This window comes from Prinia subflava, chromosome 3 (genome assembly GCF_021018805.1).
Source record: "Prinia subflava isolate CZ2003 ecotype Zambia chromosome 3, Cam_Psub_1.2, whole genome shotgun sequence".
Classification (NCBI taxonomy): domain Eukaryota; kingdom Metazoa; phylum Chordata; class Aves; order Passeriformes; family Cisticolidae; genus Prinia; species Prinia subflava.
In genome coordinates, this window is record NC_086249.1 from 15,806,038 (window position 1) to 15,828,556 (window position 22,519).

The window sequence follows — 22,519 nt, forward strand, 5'->3', positions numbered from 1 at the left end:
GAGGCAAATGCCCCCTCAGATCGTTGCAGCTATTCCATTCACAGAGCTGCTTGCATTCACACTCCTGTTGATCACTGGCTGCTGTCCAGGCCACTGCAAGAGGGGAGAAGCATCTCAGCCCCAGAGAGGCTGGGAAGAGCACGGTGGTCGTGTTCCCAGCCCAGGACACCAAGGAACATTAACTCAGGTGGCATCACAGAAGGAGCTGGTTCTGTGTCAGATGCACATCTGCACTGAGAAGCTCGAGAGCCCCGGGACACAGGAAAGGGAAGGGAGGATATTTGCAGCCCTGCACTTCTCCAGGTCCCTGATACCACCACAAGTCTCTGCTGCTGACAGCTTGCTCACAGCTGCCTGTGACACTTCTTCACATCTGCTTGTGTTATTGACTGTGTCCTGTGGAAAGAAGGCAAAGCCCTGCAAGTGTCAATACTACAGCACTGGAAATAGCCTTGTTGGAAGGGCCTTCTTGCACAAGAACATAGTGATAGGACAAAGGGGAATGGCTTTAAACTGACAGAGGGCAGGTTCTGATTAAATATTAGGAAGGAATACATTACTGTGAGGTAGGTGAGGCACTGGAACCAGTTGCCCTTAGGAGCTTTGGATGTTCAATCCCTGAAATGTTCAGGGCCTGGCTGGATGGGGCTGTGAACAACCTGGAAGGGGTGGAAGGTGGAAGGTGTACCTGCCCATGACCTAGGGGGCTTGAAACTTGACCATCCTTAGAAGTCCCTTCCAACCCAAACCATTCCATGATTCCCAGATTGATGCCCCCACAGCTTAGGGATGGAAAAGGAAAGAGAGATGTGCACACAGAGCACAGGTCTTTTTTCCATTGGTGTGATACTGTATTTTCTTTTGTCCAAGTTTTCAGAATTCTTTCAGCAAAACCAGTACAGCTAGGGGACATTTTGTGTGTGACTCAACAAACAGCAAACAGCTCTGCTCAAGGAGACAAAGGACATTGAATCTCTGGATATCTGTTCCATTCCTGTGTCTCCCTCCTGGACAAGTCCATCTCTTTTCAGCCAGAGGCTCCTGGACCCACTCAGAGAGAAGAGGACACAAGAACACGGGACCTGCTTCGGTGAGCCTGAGTCTTCCTGTGTTCCCTGAGCCACCACGTGCACTGGGCATGCTGGACAAAGCTCATTTCACTTGGAATGGTCCCACCCCGCACAGTGAAGATGTGTCAGGGCTCCATGCTCCTCCCAGCACAGCCAGTGCTGTTCCCAGCTCACTGCTCAGCTCCCAGCTTTACTCAGGACAGGGATATTTCCATCACACAGTTACTGCTGCAGCTTCACAAATCCAATGATGCTTGAACCATCTGATGTCATTCCAGTTGCTGGGTAGTTCTGTATCCCTGTGGATTATAACACAACCCTCATCAAGGCCTTCACTTGGTTCTCCCTGTTGCTAGAACCTGTGACAGAGATAGGCTTGTTAATCCTCAGTGTTCACTGCTGGAAAAGACCTCAGTGAGATGCAAGGCTTGAAGGGAAGAGACAGAAATTCTTACTGGTGATTCATGGACACAAGCAGTGCCCTTGGTCCCACTCCACTGGCACCAGTGTCACATGGAAACCTGCCTGCCTCCTACAGCCTCCCAGCACCACAGGGCCCTGCTCCATCCTGCTGGGGGAGCTGATCACCACCACTCCCCCCATGCACCCCACACCCAGCAGAGGCCCGTGTCGGCCTCCAGGACAAGTTCATGACATCTCCCTCTGTTGCACCAACAGTCACCTTCACATCTCTCCTACTTTCTTTCCCTACCAGGAGTCACATCCAACACTCTCCATCCAGAGATACTCACGCTGCTGTCACGTTGTATGGAGTCTTGTCCACCCATTGCCACTGGCCCACCTTCTCTGCAAACTGACCAATGTGGAAATTCTCTCTTCTTGGAGATTGTTTTATTTGCCTGGAGAGGAAAACCTGGCAAGCAGAGAGAGTGCAATGTCCATGAGGGGCAGGAGTGAGCACAGGGAGGCACCAGGAGTCCCTGGGGGCTGGGGCTGGTGCTGCAGAGGTGCAGACAGGACATTCCCCCTCCCTGCAGGACAAGGAGGGGCTCTGAGTCCCCTCCAGGGCCCAGCACTGTGTCTCTGCCTGCTGGGTCCCTCTCTCAGCCCTGTGCACCTACCTGCTCTTCCTTGCTGTTGATCACCACCAGCTGGGAGCCCATCCCAGTGCAGTTCTGCTCACTCTCAGCCCAGTTCATCTTATCAAAGGACAGGAAATAGCAGCTTCTCTGAAACCTTCTCCAGCCCTTCGGGCAGCATGTCCAGCCTCGGTCTGTGCAGGGAGAGGACAGAGAGATGAAGGCTACCAACAAGAGATGGTGCCTGCAAAGATCCAAGTTCTCCAGGGACAGTGCTCATGTCCTCCTTAGTGATTAGTGATTCTCGCTGAGGAAATGTGCTTGAAAAAACAGGGCAAGTGGGAAGTGGGAAAAAGTTTTATCAGCTCGTTTTATCAGCTGGCCCATTATCAGAAGGCATCTGCCCCCCTGGAGTTATGAGAAATGGGTCATATAAGAGATAAAGAAACAAATTCCCCAGCCGGTTTTGACAGAGGGAAAACAAAATAAACTTTTTTTTTGGTTACATAACCCAAGACACAGGAGGACAGAAAGGAAGGAAGGTTTGGGGGTTATCTGCAGTTCCAGGACTGACTCTCCCTATGGATGAGTGAGACAGGAAGACTGAGTCGCTGATCAGAAATGGGTTTTACTGAGATTTCCAAATGCTCATACCCTATCCTAGGGAGGCTGGGAATTTATTACTGCAGTGATTGGGTGACACATCACACAGACAAAACTCGGACATTTTACAACATTTCTTGCTTGTAGAAGTTTGATTCAATCTTCTTTTCCTGTCCACCACGCCTGATCCAATCTTCATGGAATCCTCAAAGCTGTGTTTGTCCTTGCCAAGGCACCCTGCTTATCAAACTGGCTGTGCTCATTAAATCCACAGTGCCCTCTGTCCCATGGCCACAATCCCCAGTTCATTCCCAGTTCATTCCCAGCTCATTCCCAGTTCATTGCCAGTGCTCCCAGTGCTGCCAGTCCATTCCTAGTTCCCTCCCAGTCCCTCCCAGTGCCTCACAATTTATTCCCAGCTCATTCCCAGTTCATTCCCAGTCTCTCCCAGTTCATTGCCAGTGCTCCCAGTTCATTCCTAGTTCATTCCCAGTTCCCTCCCAGTTAATTCCTAGTCCCTCCCAGTTCATTCCCAGTTCCCTCCCAGTCCCTCCCAGTTCATTCCCAGTTCCCTCCCAGGTTCCTCCCAGTTCATTTCCAGTTCATTCCCAGTGCTCCCAGTCCCTCCCAGTTCATTCCCAGCTGATTCCCTGTTCATTCCCAGCCCATTTTCAGTTCCCTCCTAGTTCATTCCCATTTCATTTCCAGTGCTTCCAGTGCTCTCAGTTGATTCCCAGTCACTCCTAGTCCCTCCCAGTCCCTCCCAATTCATTCCCAGTTCATTTCCAGTTCCTTCCCAGGTTCCTCCCAGTTCATTTCCAGTTCATTCCCAGTGCTCCCAGTCCCTCCCAGTTCATTCCCAGCTGATTCCCTGTTCATTCCCAGCCCATTTTCAGTTCCCTCCTAGTTCATTCCCATTTCATTTCCAGTGCTTCCAGTGCTCTCAGTTGATTCCCAGTCACTCCTAGTCCCTCCCAGTCCCTCCCAATTCATTCCCAGTTCATTTCCAGTTCCCTCCCAGTCCCTCCCAGTCCCTCCCAGTTCTCCTTATTAATTCCCAGTTCCTTCCCAGTTCATTCCCAGTGCTCTCAGTCCCTCCCATTTTCTTCCTAGTTCCTTCCCAGTCTCTCACCATGTGGCTAGTTCATTCCCAGTTCATTCCCAGTGCTCCCAGTCCCTCCCAGTTCATTCCCAGTTTCCTCACAGTCCCTTCTAGTTCTCCCAATCCCTTCCAGTTCATTCCCAGTGCTCCCAGTTCATTCCCAATTTCCTCCCAGTTCCCTCCCAGTTCATTCCCAGTCCCTTCCCAGTCTCTCACCGTGTGCCTAGTTCATTCCCAATTCATTCTCAGTTCATTCTCTGATCATTCCCAATGCTCCTAGTTCATTCCCAGTTCATTCCCAGTTCATTGCCGTTCCTTCCCAGTCCCTCCCGGTGCTCCCAGTTCATTCCCAGTTTATTCCCAGTTTCCCCCAGTCCCTCCCAGTGCTTCCAGTCCCTCTCAGTTCCCTCCCCGGTTCATTCCCAGTTCATTACAGGACAGTGCTGATCACAAGCGCTGTTTCCCTGCCAAGCTGCTCCAGCCCAGTGCTGTAGATCCTGCAGCAGGGGGCAGGCACTCTCCTCTTTCGGTGTGTGCTCGTGCTTTGTCGCTTTGCTCGGTGCACAAGTCCTGTTGCTTCTCTCTTTCCCCACCAAGCCAGGATGCTACTGCACCAACTTTCCTGCCTTTTCCTGCACCAGATGAGATTCTGGTACAGTTTGAGTTTTTCATGTCTGCAGCAGCAAGAGCAAAGGCGTTGCTGGCTCTTTGTTACTTTTCCATGTCAGAGCTGTAAAGAACTCGAAGCTGCTTTTTGCAGAGAGAATGCTGCTTGCCACTGGGAAGCAGAAAGTCCTTGAGGGGCTGGAGTGTGTGCAGAGAAGAACAAGGGAGCTGGGGAAGGATGTGGAGGACAAGCCCAGTGAGGAGGTGCTGAGGGAGCTTTAGCCAGAAAAACTGCAGGCTCGTGAGGGACCTTTAGGCAGACTTCCAGAAATTCCTAAATTTCATTGAATGAACTGAATTCCCTTTCTTTCCTACCTTTGCCTCCCGGCTTAGTGTTGTGTTTGTCCTGCACGTATCCTCAGCATTTTGAGATAGCTGTCGCTATGTCAGTCACAGATTGCAGTAATCACTTGCCTGGGCTGTAACAGTCGTGTATATACAACGTATCAAAAGCAAGTGGGTTTGCTTTCTAAGTGTCCCTCAGGGTCCTTAAGTGATTCCATAATCACATCCAAGGTGCTGCTAAACCCTGGAAACTCCAGCGCAATGGAAAACTCCCTTAGTGCTAATACGTGCGAGCGAGAGCTGCACCTTATGGTCTGTTCACATGTGATTGATTCAGCACCTTTCTGATGGCTTTTGAGAAGGAAACAGCAGCAATTTGTACAGAGCAGCTACCACGTGTCCCCCCCGCCTCTTTTCACCTGGCTGTTTACAGCTGCCCTTGTCTAGTGACTTTTATAGCCAGCACTGAATTTTCCATGCTTCTCTAACGATTTGTGCAGCTTCCCACCCCCGTGAACCATCTGCTGTTTTTCACAGCCGTGGCATTTCCAGCGGGCCTGTTGCAGAATTGCCAGCGTGCACTTAGTGGGCAGATTAAAGGTGGTTCAGAGCTCATTGTGGAAACCAAACTCTCAGCTTGATGGTTTTTAGATGATTTCTGTCCCTTTAGCTCACAGATGACTCAGAGTCATAAAACCTAAACAGTCCTTGTTAGGACTCAGTCTGCACGTTTTCCAAACGTGCAGTCATTTTCAGAAATTATTTGGCTCAGTGAAGTGTGAATGTGCCTCCAGAGCACTTGCAAAGCAGAAAGGAGATTTTGGCACTGTACATCTTATTGTGTATATTTTTCCCTTGAAACACTTTGCTTTAAATCTTATTTTTTTACCCAAGTCTTGCAAATCTCAGTGTCAAGAGAGACCCGCATTGTTCTGCACAGATCCTGCATTTTCCAGTGACTCTGGAGTTGTGGCAATTTACCAGTTCTATGTTTTTAATGGAGACATTTGAAAATGTAATGTGACAGCGAAAAAACCCAAATCATTGAGATGCTCAGGATACTCATGCTACTAAGATGTTTCCTTGCTTAATTCTAAGACCCAAAAAACTGCATTAAACCAGCTGAGGTGCATTTGTTTCAGGCAGTGATAAACACTGTCCTGCCCTAGTTAAGGGTGGACACAACACTTCCCTCTGGAAGGTGGCCAGGGAGGCAGTCTGTGCATGTCATAACTGTGCATTTTATCAACCCTACCCACTGCAGAATTAAAAGTTACGACAAAGGGTTTATTGTCTTGCTTAAAGCCATCTTACACCATCTGCAGGCTCAAAAAGGGGAGTCTCCTTAGGGAAGTGTATTAGTGTAATTATGAGGGTCATTATTCACCTCAGCATGGCCCAGGGTGTTACAGTGGTAGAGTGGCAGCGTTGTTATCAGTAAAACTGAGCTGTGGTGCTCAGGCACTGCTTGGCCACTGCTGCTCTGACAGATCCTGTGTTCTCTCAGTGGCTCTGCCATTAGATGTCTTAACTGTGACCATGGACAGGTGACTCACAGTGTCTGGGCTTACCTGTTCTCATTTACCCAGGCTGAGTTTGTAGCAATTGCCAAGGCAGTGACAGATAAATTATCTGGTGGCTGCTGCTCTTCCTGTCTGTTGAGCTGATTTCTCAACTGGATGCTGTCGGGAAGTGGCAAGAAGTTGTTGATGAAGTCAGAATGTCTAAAGGCCTTTGAGGCAGGGTGAATTGATAGAGCCACAGAACAGTTTCAGTTGGAAGGGACCTAAATGGTCATCTAGCTCCATCTCCCCTGCCATGGGCTGGGACAGCTTTCACTAGACTATGTTTCTCAAATGTGGATGCCCCATCCAGCCTGGCCTTGAACACCTCCAGGGATGGGGCATCCACAGATTCTCTGGACAGCCTGTCCTTGTGCTTGGTTTGCCATGTACACTTGAACCTGAACTGGTTTTTTTCCTGTGTTCTCCTGCTCACAAAATCTGAGGATGAAAAGCTGCCGAGTTTCATGGACATCTCTTCCCCAGTGGTTGCCAGAACCCCTGTTTTTCCTACTGCAGGTGCCTCTGTTGCCTCAGCTTTGCAGTGAACGAGGCCTTCTCCCCAGTCTGTCCCTGAGCACTCCCGTGGCTGCAGTGCTGCACAGGATTAGCATCCTGCTGCTGAGAACAGACACTCCATGTGAAATTAATTTAGATGGTTCTGCTATTCAGCAAGTTGATACCAGCCCTTCTCCCCTGTCAAAATGAAAAACAAGAGCAAAAGGAGTTATCCCCTTTCCTTGGCCTCTCTGAGCTAAATATCCTGTTACATTTGTGACCAAGCAACCAGCTAGTCCTGGTCTGAAACTTGTTTGCACCTCAAAGTGTAATACAGGAATTCCTGACTATGTTGATCCTGACTAAATGGGAACAGATCCCAGTGACTTCTGTTAGCAAGTGCAGTCTTGGGTGAGTAAGGGAATTGTTTCAGTTGTATTTGGGGAAGAGGGCAAGAAGAAAACTACCTGGAACAATTCAATTTGTGATCCTCCAGTGCCAGGGAGAACTAACACCAATACATAACCAGTACTCCTATGGCAACTGGCCCACTGGATTATCTTCAGTCTCCCCAGGAAAGCAATAATCTCCAAATTAGAGGGATGAACAACTGAGTACAGAGACTAGCAATGTGCAGTGTCCAATCTCTGTGCTAGGCCAAGGTGAGGACGAGGGTGAGCTATAGCAGCCCTGAGCCATACAGGACATACTGTAGCAGGTAGAGGCAAGCAAACCTGCTGCAAGGTGCTGTTTCCTTCCAAAGTGAAATGAGAGGAAGATGTTTCCTGCCTCAGTATTGCGATACAGAGCCTTCTTTGCTCATATGCTTAAAATTAAAGCAGTGTGTGAGGTGGTGGGGAGGGTGTTCCTCCCTTGTTCCAGAGCTGATACAGCTCCCTCCTCCAGGAGAAGTGAGGAAAGTGCTGTGTAAAGGTTAAGGACTGCAGGGATTAAAATGCTGCAGCCCTGAGCCCTCTGCAGCATGGCCTCTGCCTCTTTGAGTACCAGGTGGATTTCTGATAAGCAGTCTGCAACTTGATTCTACAATCCCCCTGAAATATTTTAAATGGCAAAACCATTCTCAATATGTATAACTGAAAAAAAGCCAAGATTCCTAATGCAATTTAGACATAGCTATGGAGGAGGTGGCTTTGCTTGGAAGGACATTATGTACAGAAACGAGGGGAAGGGGATTGTATCAGATGATCCACAGCAGCCTGTCTGCCAGCACAGCATCTGTTTTTAATCGGTCAATCAGATCCTGTTTGAAGCCTTTCTCAGCTGTGCTTCCCTTGAAAAACCAGATTCCTCATCCAGATGTGGCAGGACTGCTTGCCATTACAGTGTGGTTAGCACAAGAACAGCAAAACTCAAAATGTTACTGCGTGCTCAACACTTTCACTGAGTCCTTGCACCAGGGAAAATGTAGGTACCAGAGGCTCTTCTTCATTCCTCCCATCTGCCATGGTTTATTCCTCTTCTATTTTTGAAGGGGGTAGCAAGGAAGGTTGTTAAATTCCTAACCTTGTGCTGTGAAAGGTGTCAAAACCAGTTCAGTGTCCTCCAATACTGATGCTTCCAAGTGGAACTGCTTTTGGGAGCAGGATCTGGCTTCGTATCCAGGTAGCCAGTAACAGCAGGAGTACTCTGAGCCAGGTCCTGCAGGAATGCTCAGGATAGACTGTTCCTGCTCTTGAACCAGTCCTGCACTGTGTCAGTCAGCGTGGTCCTGGCACATCTCTTACCTGCAGCTCATTTGCTGCCTGCACATGTGATTTTTGGATCCATCCACTAAGGAAGGTGTGGGCAAATGTGATGGGCTCAATCTCAGTCCATTGGGAATGTCCTGAGAACTTCATAAATGAAGTTCTCTCACTGAGAACTGGCATAAATGGCAAACAGAGGAAAGGCTCAGCGTAATGATTTGCTCTTCTTGCATTGTTATTTTTCAGAAAGCAAAAGAAATTTTTAAGTAGTTGATAAGAAAAATTATTTAATTGTGGACATTTTAATGAAGCTCTGGAGTGATGTACCAAACACCTCTGCTGGGACCACCTGTGTGGCCTGTTGCAGAGAGTAGGGGTCCTGTGTTGTCCATCTTTTTCCAAAAATCTCCCGTGTACCTGGTGCCTTCAGGAAAGGGGATTCTGGGTATGACTGAGGAATGCTTTGGGTGAGAGGGTCTTCATGATTGCCACAAACCTGAGCTGCTGTCCAAGCTGCAGCCCTGGCCTGGCACACAGATACTGCACAGTCAGGGTAACTGGGCTGTAATCTGGCCTTCTGCTTGAAGAAAGGCCTGGAGATCAAGTTTGACATGTGGCTGTAGAGCTACTTTATCAACAGGAGCACTCACAATTGAGTCTTGTTGGTAGGTTTGGTTTCTGGCATGACATTCTTCACAAACTGACATTTACCATGAAACAATGCTGCACAGGAGCAGACAGAAATATTGGTATGTGAGTGTCCTGCCCTGGGGGCAGGTGCTCGTTCCACAGAACAAGCCCAAGTGTTTTCCATCAGTTTATTGTGCTTGTTTCAGTGAAAGAGATGTTTGCAAACCCTTATCCTCATTCTCAGCAGAACATTTATGCAGCAAGGAGCTCGCAACTCCTCCTTCCTTAAAGGTTTAATAGCAGCATCTGGCTGCCATCACAACTTGGACACATTGAGGCATTGCTAATGGTTTGGCTGGAAAAGCCATTTTTACATCATCTGAACAGGTTTACTCATTTGCGAGCAAGATGTTACCCTGTCTGCCCGGAAAGGACCTTTCAAAGGTGGCTTTTCATGTTGAAGACTAACACTAATGAACACCTCCACAAGAACAGGGAAGGTTAAAAATGGCCCCCTGACTGAATTAATAGAGGTAGTAAGGGAAAGGCCTGGCTGGGGTTCGTTGTCTCTGCTGGTTCTCTGGCTCACTGATCCATTGGCATCCTCTTTGTGGGATGCAAAGTGTGCAGTTTGGGGCAGGGGAATCCACAGCACTGGGAGCCTGCTCTCTTCAGTAGCAGCCAGCAACAGTAACGAGTGAAGCATAACACAACTGCCCTCAGAGGAGTATACATCCTATGTGGATTTAGGAGTTCCTAAAAGTTTTTGGGCCACCTCCTCAGCAAGCTGCAAGGACTCAGAGGTGAACTAGTAATGGGAGATCCCAAAAGAGAGTTAATGACCCTGGCAAGTGCTCACCTGAGCACAGAAGAGTGGAGTGAGAAACTGCACATCCTGAGGTCACTTGACCCTGCCACTGTCAGTAGGTGAAGCCTCATCAATCCAGCCCATCCAACCCTTGGAATCTGCCAGCGAGGGGAAAACTGGGAGAAAACTGCTGGGCATGGCTGAAACTCTCCCTGATAGTGCTCTGCATTGCAGGCCAGGAGCAATCCCCCTCTTCTGGTTCCAGTGGACTTTGGAGGGTTCTTCCAAAGGTGCTGAACAGTGCATTTCAGCAAGGTGAGCCTCTGATTTGTCATCAAAACACATGCAGCAGCTTGCACACACTGTCAGCAGGAAACTGGAACCTGGTAAGAGGCTACTGAGCATCAAAATCACGGTCTGAGTGATAACATTGAACAAGAATTTTTCTAAGGCCAGAGCCATAAAGGAGAGAGCACTAAGCAGAAGAGCTGCTCTTTTTGAGACCAGACAAGAGCATGTGAAAAATGCAAACATATTTTATGGTAATGGTAGGATAGCTTCTTTTGGCAGATCCCAGTGAAGTAGTTGCATTGAAGGGAAATGCTCCATGTCCTGTTGTGGTGCCTTTGTTTGCACTTGAGCATCTCTTTGAACTGGACTCTGTTACAGCCGTGCACCAAAACATTTTTGAGGGGCGGAGCCAAGAATTTAGAAAATAATAATAATAAAATATTAAACCCCCAGAACTCACAACCATGAAGAAGAAAATGCAGAAATGTTCTGCAGCCTGGCTGGTGCAGTTGCAGGCATCAGTGGGACCTGCTGATGTTCCAGCCCAGGACAGCAGAGCCCGGGAGTGTGGGCTGGGTGCTTTGCCCATCAGAGCATACTGAGACCCAAAGAAAATGGTGGAGCAGGTGGAGTTTTTGCAGATGGAGTGGCCATAAATAAAGATGCCCTTTTAGACATTTTCAGAGTTACTGCTGCAGTTAGGCAAATTCTCTTCTGCTGCACCCCATTTAAATGTCTCATTCTGTGCATTGTGATCATCACTGCTACCATCAGCCAGCAAAACTGGTTACACAGTCATTACAGAAGCCACAGCACAGAAATAATTCACAATTAGGATGAACTTTCAAAGTCAGTTGCTAAAAATAGATGTTGGAGCTGCTCCCCTGCAAAACCCATTGCTCCCTCCTGCCTCATCTTCCCATGGCCCATTTCCAAGGGGCTTAAAATGCAGCACTTTTTCAGCACCTGCTTTGGAAAGACCTGTCACTGTTTGCTGATGGATGTAAGTTATTTTAGTGATTCAGAGTGGCAGCAAGTCATACAATTAGCAATAGTCCTCACAACCTGTGGAAAACACACTGCAGCCAGCAGCAAGGTTTTCTGATGAGGGCTGCTTCCTTAGGCTGGCCTTGCACTGCTCCTCAGCCAGCCTGAGGGAATTCACCACAATCCTGGAGCAACCAGCAAGGATGACAGGGGCTGTGAGCGGTTCCTTCATCCCCCCACCCCACTGCACAGCTCACTGCAGTTTTAAACCACCAATGTTCCATCAACCATGCTGACTCCAGACACTTCTTGAGGGGCTCTTAGCTGGGGTTTTTGGGGTGAGGAAGAACAAAGCTGTTTAGAAGCCCCCTGGATGCTCCAATTGCTCTTTGATGCATCACAGCATCCATGACTGGAGCGTGTGCCTGCACCTGGGCACTGCTGGGGAGGGAGGTCAGTGCCGTGCCCGTGGCTGCTCTGCACTGCTGGCAGCTTGTGCTGCTCCGAGCCCTGCAGCTGCCAGCATCCCGTGCAGTCTAAACAGCACAGAGTTTGCTGTGTCTGAAAAATCCCAAGAGCAGAGCAGCTGCAGCCGCTCCAGGACAGCAGTAAAGGGACGTGCACATGAATCCAGAGAGAATTATTCTTTTCTCCTGGCACTACAGCAAGCCCTAACAAGAAGCAGCCGTCACAAGCTTTTGAAGAATGAACTCACCAGGAGACTCCTCTGCTCTGATCGGCCTCCAACCCTCTCATCTGCTCAGGAGAAATAATAAACTGGGACACAGGAGTTATTTTCATATGCACAGTAGAGTAACCTCACATGGGGAGGACTGGCAGGGAGGATGGGGGCAGTGTTGGAGCTGCTCTCCCAAGGATCAGGCAATGCAACAAAGTGCACAGAAGTCTCTCAGTCCCTTTGGCGAGATGCAGGAGGGGGTCAGGGGAATGAGGTGCCCTGTTTCTCAGGGCCAAAAGAGCTGTTGTTTCTTAACCTGGGCTCAGTGCTGGTTCACACAGGCCAATTGCCCCAGGACAGATACACAGCGTGGCCAGACACATTACAGGTCCTGGGCATCTTGTGACTGCCCAGAAAAAGACAGCAAGAACAGGGTTGTCTTCAACCAAAGAATAAACTTTGAGGATATTATTTTATGGCCCAAACTGTGTTACTAATGGGGATTTCTTTTCTTTTCTTTTTTTTTTTAATTTTAAGTATTTCAGTTTTTAAACCATTATTATTTTTCCTTCAGCACTTGCTTTCCTGCTGGCAGACCATTTTTTGAAAGGTCACATCCATTTACTTACTACTTTCCAAGCCACATCAGGAGTAATTAACTTTTTATTCTGGGAAGCAAATTTATAAATAAAATTATAGGGGCAGCCCTGAGCCCAGCTGCACACCAATGCAACTACATGAAATTGAAATGGCCTCTTTTTTCCAAGATCAAGAGCAGCAATGAAGCTGTCTCCCTTTTTCCCAACAAAATTTTAGCAACTAAAGCTCCATTCATATTTTACAAAACCTTATCAGCTGGGCAAAGCCAGTGATCCAACAGGCACAAGGTTTTGCAAAGAAATCTCAGTCCTTCCCAAGAGCCAATCCATGTCAGCTAAGCTGAAGCATCCTCCCCAGGTGGATAAAGGGCTCTTCCTGGGGAGTGAGTTATCCCTTTGCAACATTGCTAGCACAGACAAAGTCAGGGGGTGACAGTCTCTTGATTTTAAAAGGTCACAGGCAATTTGTGGCTCTGGTGAGTTTTAGGTGTTGTAGAGCTTTTGCTTTCTGGTATATAAAACCCCCAAACAGACAAAAAAAGGCTTAGGTTTGGGTGGTTTTTAAACAGAGATTTTTAAATATATATGTGTTGTTTAATCCTGAATTGAGTTCTCCTTGCCTAATCTGCTTATCCTAACATCTCCTGTCTCACTCCTGTTTCCCGCAGAAAGATGGTCAGATAAACAGAGATGGAAACCTTGTCCATTGCTAGCTGAAGCAGTGACCACTCTTTGAATTTTCACATAAAGTGCCTCTTGTGACCACTTGCCAGACATCTGGAGACAAACAGCTACTAAAAGGAACCAAAATAATACATAGATGTTTTGAATTGTTTGTTTGACTAAAACAGTTTTGAGCCTCTTGGTTGTTCTTGCTTTTTCCTCTTGCATGAATTGTGTCAAAAGTCTTCCAGGAAAAAGAGAACAATCAAGATCCAATTTCCTAAATATAATAAAATTTTTAAAAAAAGAGAAAAAAAGAAGAAGAAGAAAAGAACCGTAGGTCTGCCAAAGTTGCAGGTATTTGTATCTGCTTCTAAAGAAACAAACATCCAAAACCATACCCCAAACACAGCAACTGTCCTTCCTCCTTCCTCTCACATGATGGGCTAGAACTTCAACTCTCTTTTCTGGCTGAATACCACTTTTCCAAGAAAGGAGAAGTTTTCCAGTTGGAGATAGAATGAAGTGGGCTAATTTATGCCAACAATTTGTGCTGAGACTTCCAAAAGCTTGCCCACCAGTTTGCAGAACTGTAGAACCATAGGGCTTAAACATCTACCTGGCAAGTCTCTGAAGGCAAAAAATAAAGGACAATCAAAGACGCATTTAGAAAATTCATAAACTCGCTGACTGCAGCCTGCTGCAGAGCAAATGCCATTATCTCACAAACTCAACAGAATGGTCAATCAAGTCAGACAAAAAGTGACTAAAAAAACCCAAAAAACCTGATTTGGATTTTTGGAGGTTTTAACAAGGTCTTTTCTAAGGTAATGTGCAGACACAGTGTATGGATATAGGCTTGTAGGGTTGTTTGGTTTGTTTTTTTTTTGTTTCTATCCATTCTGCCTTGTGGTATTTAGCTTAAAGATTATTAAAAGAGATATTAACCTTCCTTGCTAGTGCCAGGCCATATGGACTCGTGGGTTCCTGTGCTGTATGTTTAAGAAGGAGTGAAGACCAGAGAGTCCTGCCTGCTGTGGTAAAAGGGGAAAAGTTCTGCCTTGGAAAGCAGGCAAAGGGGTAGAAATGGACACAAATATCAGATCAAGTTTCCAGGGCAGTGACTGAGATTAGGGAGCCTAAAGATGAGGTTGATTTGGGTTGAGGCTGGCAATGAGTGTGGCTGGAGGGACACTTCTATGAAAGCATGACACACAGCTTCTTTTTGACACCACAGAGTGTCCCATGCTTTCACAACTGGGTTAACCCCTTCCTGCCTGGGAACAGCAAACAGCAGCTCAATAAACACCATTCTTTATTATTTTTGGCCCATTTTAACTGATGGTCCTAAATGTTGGGGTCATCAGCACCTGCCTCAGCAAATTCCCCTGCAGGCTGTGCCACAGGAGCGTGCCTGACGACACCCACAGGGCCAGGTGCCCATCCCAAGATATGTAGGCACAGCTCGGGATGCCAGCACCCAGGAGAGGGGCTAGTGCCATCACTGCCTCCCTGGGACACAGCTTCTGCAGCATCCCAAAACATGATGTGACTCTGGAGCTGCAGCACAACCTCAGGGATTTTTTTTCCCCTGTCTGGGATAAATGCCCAAGTCACACGAGCCTGGGGATGCACGTCGGGGCAGTGAGCACTGCAAGCAGCTGGAATCTCCTGCCCAGGGCCTCTCCAGAAGGGCTGTGGCTGGTGCAAGGGTCCCATCTTGGCATGGAGCCTCACCTCACTTCTTCATCAAGGCCTTTTCAGGATCTTTTCCTCCAGGACAAAATGTCAACAACGTGGCGCAGAGCTGGTGTTTAGTCTGACCTCGCTGTGGTGTCTCCAGCGTGCTGCTGCCTCGCAGGGATCGCTGGCTCTCAGGCATTTTGCACTGCAGAGCTCTCAGAGAGACTGAGCAGCGGGGTTACAGCAGCTCCTCAGCACCAGTGCTGTTCCCCTGCAAAGCTGAGGCAGCTCTTGGGGTCCCAAGTGCTGGTCCAGCCAGGAACACTGGGGCACTGGCACCCCAGATGGGACAAAGCAGCCAAGAAGTGCTCAGCCAGCACCATGAACTCCATCAGATGCACTATATCTGCCATCCACAGCTGCCAAACTCCATGAAAAGCTCTGACTTGCCCTCAAAGAGTCCTTTCCTGTTGCAAAACACGGGTGTTGGCCAAGGAACAAGTTATTCATTCCATCCCTTGTGCTCTGTCACTCAGACAAACCCTCCTGGCATCACAGAAACCTTTTGGTAGGATCACACAATGGGCTATTTCACATTCCCAAAGGAGCAAGCACCTCTGGGGACCAACACAGTTTTTTCAGATCAGTTACCAAGATGGACTATGAACAGCTCAGAACCTTCCTAAGCTGGTAAACAGCTTCACCTACACATTGCTCCTCCAGGGTGGATGGGAACATCCCCACCCCAACACTCACCAGCGCCAGGCTCCCCAGGATGGGATGGGGATGAGCACAAGCAGCTCATGCCACCCCTGGGTGGCACGGGGCACTCATAGGAGTGGACTCAGGGCTGGGAAACAGCACTAAAGAGCCCTGCATGGAGCAGGTGCTGCATCAGCCACATTGCAGGACTCCACTCCAGTGCCAGGTGCTCAGCTGGTGCTGGGATCCTGCTCCATCATCACTGGGCTGGGCCAGGAAAACAGCAGCACATCCAGGGTTTTGTTGGTGTGTGGCATTTTGCCTGCAAGTCACCCCCCAGCTTCCCCAACGAGGTTTGAAGGCATCATACAACACCTCTGCTTAGAGACCCTCACCCAGCTCAGCCAGGCTGCCTGAGTGTGGATCAATATGCCTGTGTCAAACCCTGCAGGTCACCACACTTACAGGGATGGATGGAGGTGGAGCAGAGTCCTCTGCTGTGGGCTCCATGCTGGCCATGGCCTCCACCTACCTACTGGTGCTCGGGTCAGAGCACAAAAGCAGGGGCAGGAGTGGTTCTGTGAGGTGTAGGAGTGCAGGAAAGAAGAGGGACAAATTCCTTTTCTCAGGTGCAGAGAGGGAGCTTCAGTTGCTATGCTGTCTACTGGCATGAGAGGAGAAGAGGAGGAAGATGAGGACCAAAGCATCTTGCAGAAAGGGCATATCCACAGGGCCCACTCACTCACACACCCAGGAAAAATCTGCTTTAGGCACTTGGCTGAAGTCTGAGTGCATGGGCAGGAGGATGCAGGAGGTTTCTCTCTCCTTTTAATATCATTGTCAGCACCTGGGACACTATGAAAGCTTTCATGTTGCACCTGGCCCTCCAACCTCATCCCATTTTAGCTGCCGTGTCCTCTCACAAAGCTGCTGTTTTGAGTCAGAAAAGGCTATTGAGAGAGCAGCTGTTTCCAGCCACAAGCCTTGCTGCACCTCCATGCGGGGTCAAAAGCAGCCAGCCCAGATGATGGAGCAGGTCAAGGGAGGCATGTGCTTCACAGGATGCTGATAGCCCCCAGGTGTCCTGGCTTCACCCTAACCTTTCCCTTTTAGCTCTAACTCCCCAAGGAACCTGACCTCTCCTCCACGATGTCCATGGAACCTGCCTCCCACGCTGCTGTTGTGACAGCAGGGAAGCCAAGCATGTGAGATATCTTCAGCAGAAAGGGCCTTCTCCTGGGACTGCTGATGTTCTGGTGGTCCTTGCTTGAGCACAAGCCAGCTTTTGCCTAGACCCAGCCCTAGGAGAGCTCTAAGCCCATCCCTGGGTTTGAAGTTTTCCCTTTCCGTTCTCTCAGGCCATGTGTGACACACAGGTAACTCATCCCAAGCCTACAGAGAGCTGCAGGTGGCTCTCCTCATGCAGAGCCATGTCTGGGAGCAGGAGCCCTTCTCTTCCAGAAGCTCCCTGAGGCTCAGAGAAGCAGTGATGTATCAGTGGGAAACACAAGCATAACCCCCATTAACCCCATGTTAGCTCAGAAAGCCAAACCCCACCTGGGAGGGGAGGTGTTTCTCTGCTTCCCTTTGCCATAGTGTAGGTTTTCCCCATAACATCTTCCAGGAACTGAGAGTGAAGGGAGCCACCTTGGCCCCTGTCACACCTCACCAAGCCAATCTTTCCCCCGTGTGAAAGCTGTGGCCAGACATGTCAGAGAGGCCAAGAAGAGGGGTACAGCCCCTCAACTCTTGGCTCTTGAGCCACTCCAGGGCTGCTCCAAACTGCCAGCTAGGATCATGCTTGCCTGGTTTTCTAGCAGAGGCAGCAGTGGAGATGGGGAGGAGGTGGAGGCTCTGCCAGAGGCAGGGACTTGCGTGGCACTGGACATGCTGCCATGCAGGGCAGAGTAAGGCTCCTGCCCTGCATAGCAACAAGGCTGCCTGTGACAGGCTGTTCTGCTGCCTAAAGTCTAAATTTGGCCCTGTGGCCAGCACCAGCTTCACTGCTGAGAAGCCAAGGTAAGGGGAAGCGAAAGCCACAGGGGCTGAGACACCTGTTCTGCCTCGCTGTTTCGCTTGTGTCACTCTCGGGAGACCTTGAGTTGCTATATTTGAGCACTGATTGCGTCCAAGCTCTGCTCTTATCCTTGTTTGTGAAGTTTGACTGAGTTCACACACTCTTGTGTACACAACGTGCCACCCTCCGGCTGCCAAGGAGCACTCACAGCTGGCTGGTGTTCCCCCTGCACCACAGGGACACGGGCTCCTGGGGAGGATGGAAATGCTGTCCCCAGGCCTTCTGCACCACCAGCATCCCAGTGCACGTGGGAGCCAGAGGGGAGCTGCTGACAGCCCAGGCTGGGTGTGGGCCTGCGATGTGACCCCCGTGGCAAGAGGTGCCCAGAGATGGGGGGTACTGCCCTTGTCCTGCAGAGCAGAGCACCCCCTGGGAAAGCCAGGACAGCTGCCACAGACATGGGGGTCTGCCTTTGAAGAGGGAGAGGATGGGGACCTTTTTATTCCTGAGAGTGATAATAATGATTCTTCCACTTGAGGAGAGCTACCAGCCTGGGTTCCACAGCATGACCCCTCTTCCCTTCAATCTCATCACATGGCAGCTTCTCCTCTCCATCTCTTTTTCTGCTGTTGAAGGGACCTTTCACTCTCGTGGGAGTCAAAGACCACTCAAAACAACTCAGGCTTTCAAGCCAACCCCCAAAACTCTTCACCCTTCTTCTCCTCAGGTAGAGAGGCCTCACTGGAAGGAAGCAGCTGAGTCCTCTGTGACTGGGGGCACCACAGAACTCTCAAGGCAGACCAAGAAAAGACATCTGTGTATTCCAGCTCCTTCCTTCCACTGGTGTTTCCCTGGTCAGGCTGATGCAGTCATGACCTCCCTCTCCTTAGTTATAAACTCTCCTCCTGATATTTCCTTTCACACATTGGTATCCTGCTCTTCCATGGAAACATCTGCAGAGGAAACCATACAGCATGGCCTACCCATTTCTTTTCTACTACATGTCAAGGGGACTAGAAGATACAAGTTAAAATACTGCCCAAACTGTGCTGTAAGATCCCTAATGTGGTCTCAGGCCCAGAGCAAACAGTCTGAAACAAGGCAGGGAGCTCACACTGCAACATAGAAAAAGCAGGGGGAATCTGCTGTTCAAAACCAACATCCAGGCAACTCAACAATTCAAAACTCAATATCCACTGCCTTTTGAGGGCTCTCAGCTGGCTGGAGACAAGGCCCTCATGGGTTTTGATCAGCATCCACTAAGGTGGGAGCTGAGGTGGGAAAGCTCCTGTCACATTTGTTCTACTATAGTCCTAAACCTGAGTTATTTCTTCTGTGCAGCTGCCTACTAAAGAGGATTTGCCTGGAGACTGCTTGTCTGTGCTTTTTCAGGAAGAAGCAAGGAAACCCTTGTGAGCCCATGCTGCAAGAAAAACTACTTCATGGGAAGTGTAGAGGTGAGCTTGAATGGACACAGAATAGCAAGATACAAAAAAAGGGAATTTCCTGTGTGATTATTTCCTTTTTCTCCTCCTTCCTTCTCTTTTCAGGCCTCTATCAAATAAAACTCAGTTTAAAATACTTTCTCCTCTTGTGCTGAAAGGCAAATTAATTGGTCCTTATGAGAGTGAAAGGATTACATAAAACAGAATTAACAATTTGTGGCTATGGAACTGCTACACATGTGCCATAGGTATGAGCATCATGGAATATCCTGAGTTGGTAGGAAGCCACAAGGATCATTGAGTAGCTGGATGCACGGTATTTGTACAGGTGACAGGTACAAGAAAAGCCCTGAGAAGACTGGACACGAGGCTCCATCTGGAGCTGAAGAGAGAGGCTGACTTCTGAAAGACTGTTGGGAATAGCTCCTGGAAAACAGGCTCTCCCTCTAGAGCCTTCCGTTCAGACCGAGATCCCATGGAACATCCCTCCCCATCTCCTTGCTGGTTAACCACCCCCACAGCATCTCTGCCTCATTTTTGGAGTTTTCTCCATCAAATGAGGGACCTCCTAAAAAAGTTAATAAGCTCTCTTAATTAAAGGTTGTGTGCAACACCCAAACATCCTACACGGGCACACGCAGAGCTCCCAGGCCCGCCCGTGTGCCCAGGGCAGCCTGCGGGGCCCGGGCGGTGTCTGGGCTGTCCCCGCCGGAGCCGGGCGGGCGCGGGCGCTGTCCGCGGTGCTGAGCGCCCCGCGGGGCACCGGGGCCGCAGGGACGCGTCTGCTGCTCGGGAGAAGCTGGGGGACAGGGAGAAAAACGGCCAGCCACCGACAAGGAAAAACAAAATTGAAAATCCAAACTGGAATTTGACGTTGGAAGATGAGTTTGACGTATGTCTTTCTCCACTCCCTACCAGTTCAGGGGTACCGTCATCCTCCAATCTCATTGAGCTCTTTACAGCGGCTTTTAGCTGAAGTTATCATCTCTCTTTCATACACAGCTCTTCGTCTATCTAACAAAGTCCATCTAAAGAACTTTTCCCATCTGAAAATGTATTTTTTCTCCACAAAGTTCTTTTCCTATCTGTCGTCCTGAGAATTTTCTCCTGTTGAGATACTAGCTTTTAGAGACACATCACAACATACCAAACCACCAGCAGGAACATTCTGTTTCGTATCCTAAAGGTTCTCATTTGGATATTCCAAAACCAGCTTCCCTGAATGCCTCCTGGCTGAGCCACTCTCAGGTGTGTGGTCACCAGCACAGACTCAAAACTGACTGTTTTTCTAATTTTGGCTCCTAAATGGTTTGGAGTCATTTTCATTTGGAAAGGAAGGAGTCCTCAAAGTTTGTGGGGCTGACAGTAATTTTATGCGACCAAAGATAACTACAGAAAAATGGTTAAGAGCATGGACTGAACCTGCTTTAAAGATGTGAATTGTTCTGTGATATAGCTCTGGCCTCTGAGTCAGACTTTTCCCCTGAACCTCTGCTCCTGCCATGGCAGCAGCACCTCCTGCCACATTCAGACAGGAAAAAAACAAAAGCTAGGACAGATGGGTCACTCAGCTTCACGTGTGAGTGGAAGACAGAAGATGCAAAGTCTCCTTGTCCCTGCAGAAGATGTCTCCACCCTGACCCCTGCAGACCTTTGGCTGAAAGAATCACCAACACCCAGCTTGACACAGAGCAGACTTGAGCAGCCTGCAAGAACGGACCCACGTTGTTATCACAGAGCCACAAGAAAGGGTGACATGCCTCCACTGGGCTTGAAAGAAAATTCCTGGTATGTTTGTCATATTTCTAGCAGTTTGGGATAAGAAGAAATGCTATAAAGGTTAACCAGAGGCCGAGTTCAGGTCCCAGATAACCTGAAGCCAAAGTGCCAACAAGTGGAAAAGCCCCAGACAGGTTTTGCAGACAGACGCTGACACCAGGGGCTGCCTCAACTCACAGTAACCCCCAGCACAGGACACAACACTCTGAAATGCCAAAGCAGCTTATTTTAGGTGGCTGTAAGTCAGGAACCCTCAGCCAAAATAAACCCCTAGGCTTGCCTCAATGCATCTTTTTAAAGAAAAGAATTTATATAAATACTCTTTTGTGAAAGAAAAATATGGTTGTGAGTCTGTGCAATATTTCATGAGGTTTTTTTTATTATTATTATCTTCACTTTGGAGCACAGGAAGTAAAACGTTAGCCTGAATAACAGTCCTACCTACATTTTGCTGTTCTTATCACCTGTGACAGGAATCTCCATGTGATACCCGGAAGCCAGGCTACAACTAGGAGCTACCTGAAGAAAAATGAAAATGGCAATTATTTAATGAAAGTAAGATTTTAGCTCTTTAAAGATATAATAAGTACCTAACAAAATTAAGTAATAAGGGTCCTCTATACCCACTCTTTAAATATTTGTTTACAACATTTACAGAGTGGTTACACCTTGTTTACTCAGTGCTTGTGTTCTCTGCTCACTCAATACTGTGAGAATAAAGATTTGGTTAAAGGCTAGGTAAACTGCCAGCACTCTGGCATGTCTGGATTCTCAAGAATCCATTGCTACGGAAATAAAAAGGAAATTAAACCACTGGAAAAATTAAAAAAGTATGTTAGGTTTCTATGGAGCCTGATTAAATTTGGGGGCAAAGTTTAACTTGCCACTTAATTCACGTCATTTGGAGGTAAGGGTTAATTGACAATTACTTCACATCATTATGCAGTGACTGTGGCAGGGCACTGAAGGCCCCTGTGCTGCTGCCCAGTGCTCAGCAGCACCCCAGGCCCTCTCTAAAATGCCCCATGCACGGAAATCCTCTCTTTAAGAGGCAGTGTGGGCACCACTGCTCTTCAGACAGCTCTGGCCACAGGAACATTAAACACCTTTCTGCAGTTTCTCAGTCCTCTGATACAATTTTTAAAGTAGTGTCAGTTCAATGGAAGTAAAATTCAGCCACTTGGGCTGTCAGACTCTTTCAAGTAGTGCCACGAGCCAGTGCTATTACACTGCAGCCATTTGTGATGTATTGCAATGCAGTATGTATAGAAATGAACCTCATCCTCTGAGATGGTCCCTCTCACAAATTCAACATGGCTTGCAATCTATCAAGCATGCCTGCAACAGCCTGAAGAACAGTCATCATTAAAAAAAAAATTTAAAAAGCAGGGTTAAATTGTTTTTTCTGCAGTTTTTCTCTTATTCGAGTCTAGACCACTATAGTGGATTGTAACAGTACTTTTCCACGAGCTCTGGGATCTGGACATTTTGGCTGTAGTGGACATAAACTCTCTGATGATGATCTGGTATTATAATACTTCCAGTCAGTCAAATGAACCCTGAGGTGAACTAGAAACCCTTTCACTATTCATCTATGCTTTATTAGCAGTAAGTAAAACCAGCAATCAGGCAGCAAGCACATTCAGAGTAAAAGCTGCTGGTTTGGACTTAAAAGTCATAACTTCACAAGCAGTTTTACAGCAA

General features: G+C 48.3%; 1 pseudogene; it reads right to left on the bottom strand.

The window, feature by feature from the left end:
- Positions 1–749: 749 nt before the first annotated feature.
- LOC134548523 (uncharacterized) lies at positions 750–19,971 on the bottom strand (annotated as a pseudogene).
- Positions 19,972–22,519: the final 2,548 nt, after the last annotated feature.